We start from the raw sequence: 19633 nt of genomic DNA, 5'->3' as shown, positions 1-19633 counted from the left end.
ATCGGTTTCGGCGGACACTTGAGACTGCTTTTTCTCTGACGTTGACCTTTTATGTTATACTTTAATATTAATATGTTGCATGTGTGCATGTGTGCATGTGTATGCATACTTCGTCACGTGGCAGGTGTATGGAATGATGTAACAGGAACCAAACATGTCTAAACATATTTCATTTATCGAAAAGAATTCGCTGGATTGACAATAATCGCTGTGAGACCACATTCCATCTTTATTTATTAATGGGGAAGTTAAAATATGTTTCTGTTTCCATGACAACAATGTGAACAGTCATGCAGTACTGGCTCATACGAATATTTGTAATATTTCTTACGCTGTACCCCCCGCTGATTTCCCCTAATGATCTAAGTAAAATAGATTAGTGTTAGATAAAAAAAAACTTAGGACATAAAATCATAAAAACATAGTAATTCTTAAGGATCAGATATACGGTGTAACGGACGAAAATGGCATCTTGATAGAGAGAAGCTACTTTCAATTTGATTTGCAATGTTGATGTTGATATATGACTCTGATATATGGTATTTGATATTCTCTTTGCCGTTTGCTACATTAATATTACAGTTGCAATACCAGTGAAGAATTATTTTTTTCCTAAGCGTAAAGATAATGTCATTTTGAAACAACATCCAGCTGGATCGTCCTCAATACAATATCTAGATTTGAACCTTGTAAAAATATTAATAGACTTATGAACACATAGAACCATAACAAACATTATTGCCTTGTGCGTTCAGCGATATTAGTTCTTCATATTCACAAAGGGTACGGGTGGTCTGTCGTCTTAGAAGTTCCTGTGACTTGCGTACCGGAATACATGGGTTCAAATCTCCGATTATGACCCTTGGTTTGTCAGCACTATACCCGTGCGTTTCACCACATGGTAAGAGTCTATGACTTGCACCCTACGGGTTTCCTCCCATACTGTTCGAATCCAACTCACTCACTCACCCACTTTCTGTAGTACGTACAAAATATTGCGCCCAAAATTCTTCCCTTCACGTTTGTTCCTTAATCTATGTCTGTCCAGATGCACGCAAATGCCGTGTTTCTTTGAATTTTGTGAAAATATGTATTCGTGCTTAATTAAGACTTGTGTTCTGTCTCCTCAGTAGTTACTGGGGCGGTCGGGTAGTCTAGTGGTTAAAGCGCTCGCTCGTCACGCCGTAGACCCGGGTTCGATTCCCGAGATGGGTAAAATGTGTGAAGCCCATTTCTGGTTAATATGTCATTGCTGGAAGGTATTGCATCACAAAGTCTCCCAGTTGTAGGTGATCTTTAACTTCTTTTGAGTAGTATATTACAGTGTCCCATAACTAATAAATATGAAATATCTGCAAATTCAAATTAATTTTCGAATTAACATATATCCGTTTTAATTAATAATGGGTCGATAGCTCTTCGGCAACCCATGCTGGCCGTAGAAAGGCGATGCTTGTCGTAAAAGACGACTAACGGGATCGGGTGGTAAGGCTCGCTGATGTGGTTGATGCATGTCATCGTAACCCAATTGCGTAGACAGATGCTCATGATGTTAATCACTGAATTGTTTGGTCCAGACTCGATTATTTACAGACCGCCGTCATATAACTGGAATATTGCTGAGTGCGGCGTAAAACAACAAACAAACAATAAAGGGTCGAGATAATGTCCATATTTTTATAGGCCTGATATACAAAATGCGTTTCGGGAACACCGGGTGTCAGCACCAGGTGTCATCGCTAATTTTCAGTGATCCATTGATGAAAGTTTCACTGCTTCTATGCCTACTATGCTCAAATAGAATCTGGGGCGGTCGGGTAGCCTAGTGGTTAAAGCGTTCGCTCGTCACGCCGAAGACCCGGGTTCGATTCCCGACATGGGTACAATGTGTGAAGCCCATTTGTGGTGTCCCCCGCCGTGATATTGCTGGAATATTGCTCAAAGCGGCGTAAAACCGTAGTCACTCACTCAAAAAGAATCTGTTTCGGCAGATCGAGGCTGATTGTTCTCTGGAGTGGACGTTATATATTTACAGCACTTGTCCGGAAAAAGGGTGTTCAGACTAACCAGGTGTTACAGTCCTCAGTTTGCAAACACGTGGTGTCTCTGGAACCACTGCAGTGGCTGGAAGACAATTAATCCTTCGGCATTTTTCAGATGATGAAAACCGTCCTGTTTTTAGGGAAGTTGAAGGGCAATAGATCAGAGAAGACAAACACGAATGCATGTTTGTAAATCCTCACGTAATAAACATTGGTGACGCTGGCATAATTTCATATTTTTCCTGTAAAAGTGTCACGTGAGTTTGTATAAATCTTAGTTTTATGCCCGTTATAAGAAGTGGAAAATGAATTATCTGACTTGGTGTAGGCGTGTTGGGATGTCAGCATCTTTAGGAGACTTCGTGAGATCGTAAGTTTTCGAGGTTTCAGCTGTTGACATGAAATGCATGATATCTTTGTTCAGTTCATGTGTTTAAGGGCTATCTTATATACATTCACAATTAAGCAGCTCAACTCTAAATCTCTATATATTTCCTAGCCATGTATATAAAACAAGCTCATCTGTACCTAGAGTCGATGTGTATATGTCTGAGATCACAGTTGAATGTATTTAACGAATGTTTCAAACTGTATACGATATTTTCCTTTTGAATATATACATGCCTAACAACATCTGGTGGTACGGAAATTCAGTCTGGCTCAAATGTTAACGTGATTTAAGATTTGACCGTATCATACGGCGTTTTGTCTAGGTCTTAACCATTTCCAGATCATGTATATAATTGGTTGCATGGCAACTGAAGGATAATCTTGAATTTGGTTTTATCATGATATACTTGTTTATCTCACAATACGAGGTTGTTATATACGCGATTTGCAACGAAACTGTCCTTATCAGCTTTAAACCTGTTAAACACCTAGTGTCATCTGTATTTTTGTAGTGATTCATAAACACATACTTATGATATAGTCGGAATCGTACTATGGACTCTGTTATGAATAGACACTTCTTATGATCATGGAAATGTCACTTTTAATTTATGTTTTACTCTTAACTGTAGATTTTATTTAACTGCCTGAAAGGAAATCTCCTCTGTTGAACTTTCTAAACCAGACAAAAGTGAAATTGAGAATTTGTTAGATCCGGAAATTGAAGTTAACTCGCCGAAACCAGTTTATGTTTTAGTGCGCAGACCAGTGCATAGTTGCTTGTTTTAAACAAGTGCATCGCACTGGGAAAATATGTTGTTTTTTAATTCAATTTCAGAAAGCTGAAATAAAACTGAATTAAATGCAAATTGGGATGTCCGTTATGGATCACTAAACCATTAACTCAAATGTTTTTCGACTTTTCTTTGTGAAAATCGATAACATTATCTGTTAAGCACACAAGAAGTGAACACATTCAATAACAAAACCTCATAACAGGGATATTCCAGCTCAGATAGATCCATTGAGGGGATTGCATTTAAATTGTACATGACTTCCATTACGCTTTTCATTACCGAACGATTCCCATTTTAGATACATTGTTTTAACGATCCTATTATTATGTGTTGGCCGATGAGGTTTTAATCGTTTTTCTGCAAGATATTTTAGGTCTGAGAAGTATCCGTTTAATTCTTATGGGTACACGTATTATTATCATCATTATATTTTACATTACTTTCATGACTAGAACATGTTATATTTCATTTTCTCCCTTCCTCAAACCACAAACACAGAATAACCGAGAAGATAAAAGCTTATTCGTTTAAATGTGTTTACATTCACTGTTTGCATCAAAGGTCTTTTTTCTCTGCACTTTAACACTTGGATGATACTATCCTGACAACGACTTGGGATAGTTGTCTCCGTCGTACGGCATTCTCAAAAATCCAATACTTTCCTCGTCTTCATCGCGATTTGTGGCCAAAAATAGCTATAAATTATTTTCATGCCGCCCAAAGTGGCACCAAAATAGCAATTTTTCAATTGTTGTATCGAAAACGTCTTTCCCACTCCCATTATGAGATGAACGATTTGTGTGTGGCTTCTTTGATATGCGTTTTGTTCTTGCTATTATCAGGCATGTTACATTCGTTGGGTCTGTCATATTGATAAATACGAGATGGTGTTTATGGCTTAAAAGATGAACGAAATTTATACAATATGATGCAATCTAGGACTACAAAAGAAATAAAAACAAACGAACGTTGCAATACAGAGTGTTATACATCAAGCTATTATTTATCGAACTCATTTGAGGAATTTGCTGCATATATTTCAATTAATTTTACGAGTCATTGTATTTACACTGCTGTAAATTGACCGCAGCGAAGCTGAAGGGATATATACCCTTTTCTAAAAGAAACTTTAACTGTTAGATCATACTTATGTGTGCTTAAGTTTCCCCCATAAAGATCCGGGGTAGAATAGGTCTTCAGAATCCCATGCTTGCCGTAAAAGGCGACTGTCTTGTCGTAAGAGGCGACTAACGGGATCGGGTGGTCAGGCTCTCTGACTTGGTTGATGCATGTCATCGATCCCAATTGCTTGAATCGATGCTCACGATGTCAATCAATTGATTGTCTGGTCCAGACTCGATTAATTACAGACCGCCGTCATATAGCTGGAATATTGCTGAGTGCAGCGTTACACAACAAACAAACAAAACAGCTTCAACAGTAATACATTGTTATAAAAAATCCATGCCAGTTTGATTGGCCAAGGGTAAACCCTGGAGATATGAGATGTGCTTGTTAAATATATGGTAAGAATAACAAACGTTCAGGAACATTTTAACAACGCAAAGCCCAACTCATTCACTCACTAACACAGGTATAGTAGATTTACATATATTTCCTACATTCCTATGTATTACTATAAACTTACACTAATGTACTGTTGGTTTCATGTAATCTTACATCACAGTGATTTAATCACGGCAAGGTGTGTTTCTCCTTTCCCTCTCTGATCCCTCTCCATGCCCAAATTATTCTTATGTCTAATTCTTTGAAGGGCATAATGTTATCGGAATCAGACAATGGACTCCTCTTTCAGAAGAAATTTCTTATGAGTGTGAAACATGGTTTGTTGGTTGGTTTGTTTTTTAACGCCGCACACAGCAATATTAAGCTACATGACGGCGGTCTGTAAAAAATCGAGTCTGGACCAGACAATCAATTGATTGACATCATGAGCATATATCCACGCAATTGGGATCGATGACATGCATCAACCAAGTCAGCGAGCTTGACCACCCAATCCCTCTTACAAGCACAGTCGTCTTTTACAGCTGAAGACATATTCTACCCCGAACCTTCATGGGACATATGAAAAATGGATGTGGATCATTATTTATTTTTCAATCATAATCATTATCATTATAAGGAAAGGAAATCCTTTTCTCCGTGTTTAATTTTATCGCCAAACAACTTCCATTTTCCACGGTGTTTTGTGAACTTGTGTAGTAAAAAATAGAAATAAATTAGCCCAATCGGATGATGTTTTGAGATGAATCTTCCTGTTCGAATTTATGTCAACATGCATGTACTATATGTATAAAGAATGAAACTAACGACACACAGAGGTCACACTATACACTGTTGTAAAATGAATTAACGCTTTAAACGAATATGAATTTTTCGTTTAATTGAATGTTAAAAGTAGTACTGAAAATCCGACCTTATTGTAAAGCTGACTTTTGGAATGTTCCAAATTTCAAACTCCTGTTGAATGCAAATTAACATTTCTATCTTAAAAGTTGTAAATAACGTCGATACCAATCTCAAACATTGGCGCGTTTTTAGCAAGCCATCTTGTATTACGTCACCGCACGTGCTACAAAGCACGTGATTGATTGGTCGGTTGTAAATCTCGTCTTGACTTGAGAGCCAGTTGGTCAATGTGGTTTGTTACGTCACAGCACGCGCTGGAAACCATGGTGATTGATTGGTCGGTGGTAAATCTTTCTCCGGATTTTGGCACTTAGTGGTCAAAGGGGAAACACAAGAGGGCGAAGACAAATGCCTCTAAAACGGAAAGGACCCACTCGAAACTCGGGGGCCTAAATTAGCTGGCTCAAGTGTCAGCGATAACATACCGATAAGAGTACTCAACCAATCAAAAGCCACGACTCAAAAACACAGCCCGCGTCACAAGCTCTGGTATTTGTTTCTTTTGACACAATCAGCGAACTGTGATGCAACAAAAGCCGGGGAAATTCAAATTGCGGATCTTATCTCAGTATCACAAAAGTTGGAATTCGTGATTCCGAACAAAGATTAAAAAGAAGTCTACACCTGTTCAACTGGTGTACAAAGTTGATGACACTGAAAGATCACGTGATAATGTCAACCAATCGCATAGTCCACCATGTGAGGTTGAGAAGTGCCGGCAGTAGTGACAATAATTCTACATATCTGTCTCACTTTATTACATCGTTAAAGACAAAAACGAAATGGGATCTAAAAATGCAAGTTCGTGGGTTAAACTAGGTGCAAGCCAATTTTCAACTGACTGAAGCTGCAGACATTTCAGCACACCATGACATCAGTTAATGGGGAGGCCGTGAACATATATTTGAACGCCAAATGGATTTTTGAATCCAGTAATGTCATTTCCCTCATTAAAGTAAAAACTTTGATTTTCCTAAACTGTTTTATTGTCACATCTGTAAGGAATTCGGGAAAATATTTTCTCAAACGAACCCATTTTTAAACGATCTCGTACAAATGTTGGAACGAGGGTTATCGTTTTCTACTCTAGACGCTAAACGGCTGCAAACTATAGCTTAACGGACAATGGAAAGTTAAACATTTAAACGCAACGTCACGGGGACAATTTGCTCATGTACCTCGCAAATGATATGAACATATTGCCTTTGAAAAATACCAGACTTGATGAAAACAGATACATTTTTCTTTTTTAAAGTTGAAAGGAAAAACAATCAACCATCTCAATGTAGCTGTCAAATCTGACATTTTACACCTTTTCTCCATTTCCTTTTTTCTTCTCTCTATTTTCTTTACCCGACAATAAGCATTTGTTAAAATCGTTATCTTTGTATGGTCCAGTTTGCGTGGACACGCGTGAGCATTTGTCAAGAACGCGGAAAATTATTAAACCTTATGGGGGATCGAAAAACTCCCTCTTTCCGTCTGAACCTCCTCGGGAGTGGAATTGTTCATTGTTTGTGGAAAGTGTCAGTCTACTTTCTTCTCTCTATCACGGATCAGTTTCAGCATTGATATTCCAGCGTCTTGGATGTTTTTCTTGTTATAGCCAAAGATACGAACGAACCGTCTGGGCGCAGCATTTTCTGAAATGAATACAAAACTGTGTTAGCTGTATGTGGTAGTGACAACCCTGCTGCTTGAAACAATCTGTTGTTGTGTGGATATTTCGCTAACACAGTATGCCATAAAAAAATTATTAACGAATTTAGAGAATTGGATATTTCATCTACAGTTATCATCTCATTCAATGCTCATTCTCTTCCTTTTCTTCAAGACAGTTGAAAAATTGTTGATGCGAAATAAAAGATTCACTCATGCACATACTCTTCACAAGTGCCTGTTTTTACGTGTTACATTCGTATGTTCCGTCACATACTACGTCCTACGTTATGACTATTCAAGAATCAATTATTTAAAACAGTAATACTGGAATGTTTCCATCAGTATATGGACAGAAATGTCACACGTTAACATGTCATCACTTCCAAGTGTCATCACTGATTTTCAGTGATTCATACATATAATTCCCACCGTTGTTTTGTCTTTTACGCGCACTTGAATCTGTTCCTGTGGATAATCCAGACTGGTTATGCTCTGGCATTGACCTGTTTTATTTCCAGAACTTGTCAAAAATACAAATAATTAAAATGTCCATGACACATGTTGCTCACTGATATTTTTGTTTTAACACATTTGTAAGACACGTGTCTTACGTAGACCGATTAGTACGTATTCTACGACAGATACTGTGACAACAACTATGTTTATAGTCAGTTTATGTCAACCCACGCGCAGATAAAACATATCTTATTGTTAATCTGTTGTTACTGTCGCTAGTTTTTGTTTAATTTCATGGATGAATGAAAATGTTGTTTTTTTGTTTGATATTAATCATATTCCATTTCCCAATAGCTCCAAGTCAGAACAAGAATTAATTCATTTGCCGAATTACCATAACACAGTTTTATGGATACCTGAAAACAAATGAAAGTAATTTTCAAGCTTAAAGCGTTCAAACCAAAAAAATCCATTTCCATTTAGACATTTTCCCTATCATTACAACATAAAGTGTTTCATCTTGACACAAATAATCCTATAAATGAAACTATGAAAGCGTTTTAACCAACTGCACGTGATTTTATTAGAAATCAGCCCAATATTATCTCCAACTGATCGATTTAACAAAAAATAGCTTTTGTAAATCCCGAATGTTTAACACGGTGCTGAAATCGACACGATATGGCCATTATCTTCGGACATATTCACACATGAGTGATCTTACTCAAACAAAATTCAATATATCGCCTGTCAGAAGCCCCGAGCTCGCACAAACCGAAGAAGCCTGTTACTGAACGTCACGTGACTGCATGAAATCCACAACCCACGAGTATTTTTCCCCTCGTGTGTTTTATAGCGCTTCGACGTATCTAGGAGAAAACAACAATCCATCTTCCATTAAAAAGGTACCGTATTGTTGCTTTCTCTACATGAAAAACTCGTAACTAACTGTACAAGCAGGGTGATTGATATTAATTCTAATAGGGCCATTTATTCAGGTTTGCTGTCCTTGTTGTTTAATAGAAAGTCACGGGTTGTGGGTTTATGACTTGAAACATTGTTTTGATTACAGTTTCGTCAAGATAAGGGGTTTTTAGTAGATGATTATTGTGGTGTGAAGGTCTTTATAGTGCGTAACGAGAAATTAAGGGCTGTAAATATTCCTAAATGGCCGCGTGTCACCATGGCCAGTTATAAAGATAGTCAGTCTGCATTTCTTACCAGTTCCTTCCCACAAGACGGAAAGTCAACAGGCATGGTGTTAGGATTATATACATGGATATTATTGAAGAATTCGTGGATATATTGCACTGGATTGCGACTACGTATCATATTTCCCCATGTGTATTTGGTGTCGATGTCATGGAAGGTGTTGTATATTTCGTGTACATTTCACGCTGGGATGTTTTGACTGAAATGTACAAGCACGGCATTAGCATGTGAAGACATGCATGTCATTTTCGAGTTCGTTTTGTTCCGAGTGCAATTTTCTTTTACATGTCGTGTGAAATTTATTGAAACAGAACTTCTCGTCAACACTAAACAGAACATATCAGCTTTCAACATGACGTTCAACAAGCATAAATCTTTTATATGTTAAGCGTGCAAAGCTCATCTTTCGGCAAGAAAATAATTCCTGGGGATACAGAGTTACTGATAAACGTATGTCTGCACGTGGGTGTTCCCTGTTTGTATTTTCACGTGCCGTGAATATTTACTTCTTCTAAATATTCATTTTTCTTATATTCGTAATTTTCATGAATGAAATACACGTTTTAATTCATTTTAAAATGTGAAACTTCAATTGACTTTGTGTTTAAAGAAATTGACATCTTGTCAATATTATACTTGTGGAATATAAAAGTATTTATGCATACTGTGATCATATAATCCACAGAAAATACCTGATTTAATTCATCACTGTTAATAAACACCTAACGTTTTTGTTGTAAAGGTTTAAATATAAAGAATCAATTTAAATCATTTAAAATGTATGACTAATTTTAAAATAGCCCGTTATTTTGCGGACCACATCTTAGCCCATTTGATACTATTTGCAAATGCGCAGAAACTTGTCTTGAAGCGTTTTATACATATGAAGTCCTTAAAATGTTTACATTCAATTATAATCTTATATTCATATTGCATTTTCAAAAGTATAATTGCATTTATATGATCCCAAAAACCTGTTTCGTCGAATTTTAAAAATTCATTTATGATGCAAATTGAAATAGAGGTGATATTTTTTGCTGAAATTATTTATCTACATCGTCTATGTGAACAAAGTATCACAACGATTCCCATAATCGATTTTCTGTATATTTATCATAAGCAGGTTTTTCTCGTAAATATAGGGATATGAAATATGTGGGTATTCACGTTCGACGAACGTCTAAGAAAACTCTTTTCAACGTAGCAGGTATAACTAATATATATGTATTTATATCTAAAACAGGAATGGTTTAAACTTGAAGTAGGGGTAAATTAAAAAAACAACACATTTTAGTTGGCACTAGTTTTGAAGTTTATATTTTATATATGTCATATGAGTCATGATGTACAAGTGCTTTCGAACGACTTCGACAAAACGACATTTTATTCTGCGAATATGTTTCGTTTGTAAACAGAACGATTATCAAAAACACATTTAAAACTCTGATGTTCCGTTTTTCTTTCTGTGTCATAGATGTGTTCTGTACAGTAGTTAATGTTTAACGTCACTCGGGGGAAAACGAAATATTCGAATACATGACTGAAATGTGTTGCATCGGATAGAAAATTATTGAATTATTTTCTCGTTTAACAAACATTTAACGGAATAAAGGAAATTCTCGACAACATTTGACACGAGCACGAATGATCAGTTTCATGCCTTTTTCCTTCAAGAAGAAAACTTTAATCGGCAACTACCCATCACCACTGCATATTACAGGTGGGAACGTGAATGGTATTGACATTTCATGGACTATTAATATTAGCGAAATTAAAACATTTTATATCCCATATTACATTTTCCCTAACATTTCGAGATGTGTTTTGTTAATTTTGCCTTTCATTCAAAGTACACAAGCATTAACTGATTTCAATATGTGAGAAACATCAGAGATTTTACTTTTTTGTGGTGTCATCAAAACACTATTGAAAAAATTCTAAAGTTTGAAATTTAATATCTAATGTTTCAAAATTCGTGTACCTTAAACATTTTTACAATGAAGCATATATGTGTTATTTTTTCGTTTACGGTGTTCATGGAACATTAAGTCTTGTCATGAAATTTGCCAAGCCTCCAAAACGACAGGCTCTTATGAGCCCCACAAATTGTAATGTAAAAACTTCACTAAACTAAATTTGCTAGTGTTACTTATGTATAATATTATAATTTATAATATTTTCAAATACCCAATCAGGGCACGTACATGGATATTAACACATCAAATCCTTTGCTGAACTTTAACTCCTTAAATCACCACTCGTGTGCATATTCATTTTGAAATAAACCTTGATTAAACATGTAAATGGGTATTGTAAATGATGAAAATAAAAAAGCTAAATAAAAATGCCTTGTGCTTGTAATAACATATGAATTATCAGACATGTAACCGTTAGTCAGTGATGCCATCTATTTACCCCACTCAAACATTGTAATATAATATCCCAGGTTTATATTAATATAATACCTAAAATCACGATAAATAATGTTGCTTGTGTTAGTAGAAACTTACCATTAATCGATCAATTCAAACGCAGGTGTACTGTAAGTGTCGACCTTCGAATATAGGATGGGTTATACAAAGTAAATCCGTGCTTCAAACCTTGTTTTTGATCTTGCCTCTGACTTTGGGCCTAACGTAATGCCAATTCACAAAGCTGTCGACTTTTCCCTTTGATCACTGTTATCATGGTCGTAGGTAGGATGGGTTTGTTGTCTAAATCATGTTGATGAAACTTAGCAATGGCTTAGTGGTCTATAGATTTCGATATCAAAGATAACAACGACAAAAGCTCTTAATATTTCAAAAGACACAATTTTAACAGTTAACAGGATTTCGGATTGTAAACACGTTTATCCGTCGAATACATGGCCCGAAATTACAAAAACACGTTTAGCTTTACAGCAATGCCCCATGTAGTGTCGAAAAAGCACATATGGTCTGAATCGGGCCGATTCGGCCCATTACCTCTAACTACACTGTCCGGTCAGGTCAGCATAAGAACAGGTTGACATATAAAACAGTTCCATTTTTGTCCGATTCTGTGTCACTTGTTGAGATCTGTCGACAAACGGCCAACCCCGCTGGTCAATGAAAAGGATCGACACGCTTCAGACCTATCTTTGAACACCCCCGTCGGGAGTGGGAATTTTCGTCTCTTGTGACAAGCTTTATGCAACATTTGGGAGTTCGTACTTCCCTGCGAGGCTCGCCATGGAAGGGGCCCGTGTCTCGTGATTTGATGAATAATCGTGGCTTCGGACGGGGCATATATCACTTAGCCGGCCTTGGGCCTGAATACAAGCGTGACAAGTTATACCAGAGAGTCTCTATTGAAGACGAGTCAGCTTGTCACAGAGGCAATAATTTAAAGCACTCTGTTCTATGCTGGCCGCAACACAAGCGGCAAATGAAACCAGAAGCATTGTAGGGGAGTTGGACAGTTGAAATTTATGGCCATGTTCTGAGTAAAGACACAGTGGGCGAGATCTCGCAGGGGTGACTACCCCCGACCCCCAATTCATCCACCCGGGGGTCTAGTCTCTCCCCTAAAACACGTGGGTGGGATGGGTACGATATGTAATGTCTTATGAAGAGCTTTTTCCGAAGCACAGCGACCTGTGCGATAAATGGTCCATGCGTTTCAATAGCAGTCGTAAACATTAATAATTGCTTTATTTTCCTGGTTTCACACGTGTGAAATAAATGCATACATTGTTGCTATTTGATGTAGGAATATCACTTTGTTAATTCTTGTATAGAGGAACTATTATTTGATTAACAAAAAGTACGAATTTAAGCATCTTAATGCGATTTCGCCGGATTTGCAGATGTTATAAGCCATATATATGTATAATTAACACCCCATCAAACACAAAGCAGAGAAATATTTTATTCAAAGGAATATCAAATATATATAGTATTATATTTACGAACTTGATATTTTGCACCAAAGCTGTAACACGGTGTCCGTTTACAGTGCATCAGAGACCATATAATCTATTATATGGTCTCTGAGTCCATATAAGATTATTTCATTCCTAAATATCAACGACTTGGTTTGGTTGTAATCAACTTTACAGTTATGAAGACGATATAAGCTACTGCATAACACTGTGAACTGAAAGATAAGCAAAATGCAAGTATATGCTTTCTTTAGGTTTATTCAAGTAGTTTTCTTTAAATCAAATCCACCAATGAGATTTGATACACATATCATTTGAAATATGAAGTGAAATTCGTTTTGTAAGGAATAAGATAAAATTCACCAAACACTTTCAATAAAAAGTAAGTTTTGATAACAGGGTGTTAATTCCCTTCACGGTCCTATGTGTGTGGGCTTGGCTATGGAAAGTGTACACGACGATAAAAGCGTTTGAGCGTTGCTTTATCGACAATTTCGCAGCTATTTGCTATCTGTCATTTATTTACAATATAATGAATAATTTGTAAACAACATCATCTTGTTTAGTAGATGTGATAACGATACTTTGAATGTGTTTCAAATAAAACAAACAAATATTTGTCAACATAATAACGCTGATAGGTGTACATGTTGACATTTAATCCGATAAGATGCTGATACTGCTGCAGCGGCCCTGGTGTTCTTTCAAATGGTGAGTGAGTGAGTTAAAATTTAACTTCGCATCGGCATTATTTCAGCCATATAGGGACGATCCAAATGGTTTAGATATTTCCGATAGAAAAGAAAACTCACAAAAATGCGCTACACATTGACGACAATAAACTGTAAAGTACTTACGCCAATTTAAAAGTATCGGATGAATACCCTTTGACATAATTCGTTTATTATTATATTTGGTTATAACCGTGGTCATCGTGCACGAGCGGTAAAGTAAATATATTGGCTTATCATCCAGTCTCGACACAACATGATCCGGACCGGGCAACAAAGGTTTAGGATGAGAGTCTGGTACTTCAAATCGGCGACAATCGTCTTCTCAATACAATGGTGAAGAAAGTAATCAAGAACGAATTTGATTTTTCATTTTCTCGAATTTTTCCAAGCTCTCAAGAAAAGCTGGCGGGCTACTAAAGGTTCACGGCCGAGGTCCCAGAAGAGCGGAATAGTCATCCATCTTATGCCGGGGCGCGTCGTTCTGACAAAGTCTGATAAATGGGATATTTTCTTTGACTTCTTACGCCGACTCTCTGTCCCCTTAACCCCAACCCCCACCCTCCCCCCTGGGCACCACCCCTCCAAGTACCTGTCTGGCCGGAATACTGTCGCCGCTAAACAAGTCTAAGACAATGTCAGCCGTTTAATTTTATTTCGCTTGATCACTGACAATTCCGACTTGAAAACAAACTCGAGGTGATTAGACCTTGCTGGTTTTGCGGTCCCCACAGACCTCTGTCCCCATCTGCTGTGTGAGAAGCCGGGGGGAGCTTGTTGTCGGGGTACCCACAGGGGATAACGTGGCTTATGCCTGAGCGACCCGGAAGTGGGGTTGAGAAGGGTGGTTTGACGTCATGATGGCCCAGTGAACCAGAATAAGAAAAGTGCGACCATAATTGTGCCAGTGGTTTTTAATTGAATATCAAACGAAATTTTCCTTCCTGCTTCCGCGTACACTCTGTGATCAATCACCTAAGATATCAACAATCTTTTGGATCTGATTGTACCCATCTTACAAATAAATATAAAACGTCAACGCCAGAGAATAATTCATCTCGATTATCTATCAAAACAGAATCCATTAGTGCGTAAAAGGCAAAATAGTCGTGAAAGCTATATGATGGATCACTAAAATTCAGGATTGACACCAGGTGTACGCCAAAAGGATAGGCATATCCTGCCCTGCCCGTACCACCACTCACAATGTGCATGAAAAAAGTAAGATTAGTGTTTGTTCCTAACAAGTAATTACACCTGTCGGTTCACTTCTGTTAACGAGCACACACTGACGATTTATTAATCAAGTTTTCTTCTTCGTTTTTTGGTTTACATTTAGTAATGCAATGAGTCTATGAAACTATTATTATTTATCGACATGCTGTATTACGCTAAACACAGGCGTCTCAGCCAGCATGATAAAGTAAGAATGTCACAGACGTATTCACAAACAGCAAGAAGAGGCTACTTACAGATACGTTCAGAAAAACTGCTTGGTATTAAAATAAATAGCAGAGAGCAGTGTAACTGCCTTGTTGATTAACAGTTGTTTTTGAACATACGAATATTCATACCTTTATTTAAACACACGCTTCACTTTATGGCTTTACAAGTTTTTTCCAATAGTGTATACAAAAAGCGACATCGTATTTCATACTAAACTCCAATAAATAGAATCTACCCTTATTTTTTGTTTGCATACTTTTTTAAAAGAGATCAGTTAGGGCGAACTACTTAGTCCTATTTCTCTTGTCACTTCCACATTTGAATAATTTCTTTTGCACGTGTGCATTTCAACATGCAATGCCCAGGCTGTGCATTCTAATATTGATACCAATTTGCCAGCAAATAATCTACTAATTGTTTTTATTCAGTTTCGTTGGTTCGAAAATAATCTTATTCACAATCTACAAAGAAACAGTTGCAGCGTCTGTCACGACGATGATGATATCGGAGTGGGTGTTGTCGCCGATGTTAATGATGATGATGCTTAGCAGGAGTACTCTCCATCATCGTGCTTCTCATTCATCTCATTTGGGAAGAAACGAAGGAATTAACGCACAAACACATGATGAAGGAAGGGATATATAAAAACTAAGTGATGAATAAAGGAATAAACGAATGTGATAAAATAGACGGATGGTGAGTGATAGGGATGGAGATGTGCCGATAATCCGTGAAACAGCTGCTGAAACTTAAACACAATTGGACAACACTTCCCGGGTATCCGTAAATTCACTGGCACGTAATCGATTCTGATTATTGGGTTCCAGTGTAGAGTTGAAGCAACTAACACTTGATAGATTCTGATCAACGGCTACCCATAATTGACAAGTAATCGAATCTGAATACCGGGTGCCCATTTAGAGCTGGATCAACTGATACTTAATTGATTCTGACCACCGGGTACCCATGTAGTGCTGCACAAACTCGTAGTTAATAGATACTGACTCCCGGGTACCCGCGTAGAGCTGAATCAACTGAATCATAATAGAATCTGACTACTGGGTATCCATAACTGACGTGTAATCAAATCTGACTACTGGGTACCCATTTAGAGCTGAATCAACTGGTACGTAATTGATTCTGTCCGCCGGGTACCCATGCAGAGCTGAATCAACTCGCAGTTGATATATACTGACTACCGGGTATCCACGTAGAGCTGAATCATAATAGAATCTGACTACTGGGTATCCATAACTGACGTGTAATCAAATCTAACTACTGGGTACCCATTTAGAGCTGAATCAACTGGTACGTAATTGATTCTGACCGCCGGGTACCCATGCAGAGCTGAATCAACTCGCAGTTGATATATACTGACTACCGCGTATCCACGTAGAGCTGAATCATGATAGAATCTGACTTCTTAGTATCCATACCTAACGCATAATCAAATCTGACTACCGGGTGCCCATGTAGAGCTGAATAAACTGACACTTAATCGAATCCTACCACCGGGTACCAATAACTGACACGTAATCGAATCTGACTGAAAGGATAACCATCGCAACCAGTATTCGAACATCGACCAAAAAAGCAAAAATGAAGGACACTCACTTTACCGACTAAACAATTATTCCACAGCGTTAATCTTCAGAAATGACAATTGTAGATAACACAGCCGAAATGCACACTTGAAATATACACATCTGTAAAAACACATTCGTTTTATGCCTTTGAAATACTCAACAGTGGATTCTGTCTTGTCAAAATATTCAAGTGCTAAACTTCTTTTCCAAAGGACCCTTAGTTCTGTATACGTGAAACATTAAACTGTTTAGATGCACCAAAGAGGGTTTGATGGCAGAGAGGGCATCAAACCACTTCACGTGTACGGGAACCGCACTTACCAACCATGCTTCCAATAAATAAACTGATTCCTACACCCCCACACACAACAGACGCTCTCACTCGTTGTCAGGTATATCTTCCATACCGTTGTTAATTGATACCAACATGTTACCAGATGCCCATGAGCTGTGGTCACATTGTTCCGTCGTATTTACTGAGACAGGTATACGCTTTGGTTTGGTACTTATTTGTATGACATCTCACACGTAAATCCAAACGTTAATAATATCACCAACAAAATTTCCACCAGCTCCTACTTTAGTGGAATTCATCACATGCTTTAGGAACCTATTTGTTTTCTGTTTCGATTTTTTTAAAAACCTAATTAATCCAAGAGATATATTTTTTGTGAAAATATTATCATTCCCAGATTTTGGAGCCCCCAAAGTTGAATTGTCACGAAAAACAACCAAATGATCTGATTTCGCAATGATGCAAAATTGTCAAGTCTTTGAAAGGCATTTAGAAGTGATATACATGAGGTAGAGAATTTATAGATGTCAACTTCTTTATTGTGGGAAACACAACGTTTCCGAGTTTATGCCTACTCCTTCATTACCTGATGAAGAGTGAGTGAGTGAGTTGGGTTCAACGCCACTTTTAACAGTATTCCAGTTATATCACGGCGTGTCAGCTTAATGTGGGAGGAAAGCCCGAAGTGAAGCAAGTCAAAGACGTTTACCACTTCGGTGAAACCCACGGGTACGGGTATGGTGCTGACAAACCTAGAAACATAATCGGGCGAACCAGGATTCGAACCCACAATCATAGGTTTCTGGCGTGCCGAAGGGACGCAAGGGACTGGGCTACCCGTGCCCCCACCTGATGAAGAAGTAGGCATATACTCCGAAAGGTTGTGTTCCTCATAATAAAGAAGTTTATCATATGATGGGTAGGTTTCTGGGCAGGATAAAGCCAACGGATATAAACGATATCCGTTGAGGTCATATGCGGATAGAGATGCAAATATCAGGTAGGGACTACTTTCACTCTTTATAAACAAACATGGCGTCGCCCTCGTCATTCGGCGATCGAGTCAGATTTAACCATCGGGAATCTGGATATACTACAGAGATAATTGCTTTCATTATCAAAAGAACAGTCTAATATACTGAAAATCAGTGTTTTACTGTGACGTAGCTAAGGCATTTTATAAGTTTTGGCAGCTTTGGAGATACAAATTTCGACACAATTTTGCGAGGGCACGAGGCCTAGCCAAGTGGGATCTGTAGCCATATCTGTGCTTGTAGACCTCTGCGGCTTAAACCTTTCTCCACAAATTAAAATAGTTGGATTTGGCCGAAATATGTTTGAATTGTTACCCTGTTTCGTTTTGTCGCTGTATGTACATCTCACTGCACTTCTTAACGTTATGACAGGACAGACCGACTGTCAACAACATCTGACCGTGGCCGTGACGTCTCATAGGCTAGGGTTAGAGTAGCTTCCCTTTGACAAAGGGCAGTTACTCTAGCAGACAGACCGATGGATTGCCGCGAAAGGCAATAAAAAATTGTGTTTTCCGTATATCTTGCTTCACCACTGTATAAGAAGGAGATTTCAGTTGGAACTATATTGGCTACTGTCACTGTCCGACTGACACATTACTTACCCTGTGACGTAATAATTTATTAATACGCCCATTCCAGGAAAACTCGCAATGTTTCGGTATTGTGTGTGAGAGAGGGAAAGCGATTTTGAAGCACAGAATTAAAGAATGACATTATATGATAAAGAGGTTATCACGTTTGTGTTTTTGGGGATGGTAAATATCCTGTATTAGGAAAACACACTCGCGTGATAACCTCTATTGACATCCATAAATTCTCTTCCTGATGCAAAATTGTAATAAAATGAAAAAAATGAATTGATCTCAGATATGTTCACCTGGTGTTTACACCTTCTCTGTAAGCCCTAGTCATTGTTCCCCCAATAATATGCATGGATGCATGTTCATGCACGTTGTTCCATGGTTGTTGCGTCACACACCACCATTGTCTATTTTATAAGAGAGAATGCGGTAAGGTTGTTACAGACCTCCATTCATCTATTAAGAAAACATCAATGGAATACTGGTAGAAATATTCGTCTACTCAATTATTTGTAACTATCCCTGTTCCACATGTCACACGTTCAGAATGCAGAATATTGACATCCCCGTTCTCTGCTACCGGAACTACATTTTGTACCCGACGGTCGAGGGTGCAGATGCGTGTTCTGTGTACTGGGATGCAACTATGTTTCATTTAGGGAAGATGAAGATGGATCGTCCCGTGGAATGTACGTGAAGCGTTCTGTCAATGACAACCAGTTTTTGAGGTGTCTGCTTACTGTGGTTCGGGACAATTGGCAGTTGTACAATTCTGAAATACAAACATATTGTTGTATTCCTATTCATTGATTTCTTTCGCATATGCGTATTTGCTAAATGCAAGAAATGGAAGTATTTTGTTGTGGCACAGATCACACGTGCACTCGTCCGGTACAATTGTGTACCATGTTTGATACACTTCGTTGAAATGTCGCTACACGTACTTTTCGTAAGTACAATTCAATTTGTAAGTACAATTCAATTAGACCCGTGAAGACCCGGGGTAGAATAGGTCTTCAGCAACCCATGCTTGCCGTAAAAGGCGACTATGCTTGTCGTAA

The 19633-nt window shown here is 37.9% G+C and overlaps 1 protein-coding gene across 2 annotated transcripts in view; it reads left to right on the top strand.

The window, feature by feature from the left end:
- The window catches only part of LOC139463914 (homeobox protein Hox-A3a-like), a 120277-nt gene that overhangs the window by 27823 nt on the left and 72821 nt on the right, over positions 1-19633 (top strand). The window contains exon 1 of one of the 2 annotated variants that reach the window (XM_071245335.1): positions 8571-8685. The exons of the other annotated variant lie outside the window; for it this stretch is intronic. The gene's annotated coding sequence lies outside the window, so the exon portion shown is untranslated. Of the gene's footprint in view, positions 1-8570; positions 8686-19633 lie in introns of those variants that run through there. 2 annotated transcript variants of the gene reach the window in all.

The sequence above is a fragment of the Haliotis cracherodii genome, unplaced genomic scaffold (assembly GCF_022045235.1).
Source record: "Haliotis cracherodii isolate W230 unplaced genomic scaffold, xgHalCrac1.p SCAF_16, whole genome shotgun sequence".
Taxonomy (NCBI): domain Eukaryota; kingdom Metazoa; phylum Mollusca; class Gastropoda; order Lepetellida; family Haliotidae; genus Haliotis; species Haliotis cracherodii.
The sequence above is the reverse complement of the archived record's forward strand: the minus strand, read 5'-3'. Positions and strand labels throughout refer to the sequence as shown.